This window comes from Colobus angolensis, unplaced genomic scaffold (genome assembly GCF_000951035.1).
Source record: "Colobus angolensis palliatus isolate OR3802 unplaced genomic scaffold, Cang.pa_1.0 Scaffold6, whole genome shotgun sequence".
In the NCBI taxonomy this organism is placed as follows: Eukaryota; Metazoa; Chordata; class Mammalia; order Primates; family Cercopithecidae; genus Colobus; species Colobus angolensis.
In genome coordinates, this window is record NW_012119598.1 from 6,304,457 (window position 1) to 6,305,989 (window position 1,533).

Genomic DNA, 1,533 nt, shown 5'->3' on the forward strand with positions numbered 1-1,533 from the left:
CTCTTTTCCCTTCTCTCCCTCTCTCTGCCTTTCTCTCACCATGTGATGCCTTCAACCATGGGATGACACAGCAAGAAGACCCTCCTACCTTCAACCATGGGATGACACAGCAAGAAGGCCCTCCCACCTTCAACCATGGGATGACACAGCAAGAAGGATCTCCCTAGATGCCAGCACCTTGATATTGGACTTCCCAGCCTATAGAACTGTGAGAAATAAATTTCTTTCCTTTATAAATTACCCAGTCTCTAGTATTCTATTATGGCAGCACGAAACAGACTAAGACACATTCTGAACAGGTTTTAGTCCCCCACCCCAGAGGGAGCAGGGCCCAGTCATTTTCTTGCCTCAGACTCAGAGTCCTTATCACATGAAAGCAGGTAGAGACTTACTAAGGACTGGCCTTTTACAAAGAATGAAAATTCTCATGCCCCTCCTGGGTGCTAACTGAATAAAAATATTTCTATTGTAGTGATGCTTAAATATATGTAATTATACAGTTAAGTATAAATGCTGTCTTAGTCAGTTTAAGCTACTGAAACTAACTACCATACACCAGGTGGCTGATGAGCAACAGAAATTTATTTCTTGCTATTCTAGAGGCTGAAGTCTGCGATCAGGGTGACAGCATGATTGGGTTCTAGTGAGGGCCTGCTTTCAGGTTGCAGCCAGCCAACTTCTCACTATGTCCTCACATGTCCAAGGGAGATTATCTCTCACATATCTCTTCTTACAAATGCATTGTCTTAGTCCATTTGTGCTGCTACAACAAAATACCCGAGACTAATAATTTAATTGTGCATTTAAAAATAACTAAGAGTATAATTGGAATGTCTGTAACACAGAGGATAAATGCTTGAGGGAATGGAGACCCCATTCTTCATGATGTGATTATTACACATTGCATACCTGTATCAAAACATCTCATGTACCCCAGAAATATATTTACCTACTATGTACCTACAAAAAGTTAAAGTTTAAAAATTTAAAAAAATAAATGAAATACCTGAGACTGGGTAATTTATAAAGAACAGAAATTAATTTTCCCACAGTTCTGGAGGCTGGGAAGTTCAAGATCAAGGTGCCAGTGGATTCAATTGTCTGATGGCCATCCAGTCACTGCTTCCAAGATGGTGCCTTATTGCTGTATACTCCAGAGGTGAGGATGCTGTGTCCTCACGTAGCAGAAGGCTGAAGGGCAAAAGGGACGAACTTCATCTACCAAGCCTAATTCCATGCAGGAAGAAGGAACCCTCATAGTCTAATCACTTCTTAAAGGCCCCACTTCTTTTTTTTTCTTTTTCTGGAGCATGGCACTGCTATAAGCAGAGGGCTCAGAGTAGGGAATTCCATTTTCCTCATACCCTGGTTCCGTAAACAAACAAGATTTGGTCATGAGAAATTTATTATATTCACAGAAGATTTTCTTTCTTTCTTTTTTTTTTATTATACTTTAAGTTCTAGGGTACATGTGCACAACGTGCAAGTTTGTTACGTATGCCATATTGGTGTGCTGCACCCATTAACTCGTCA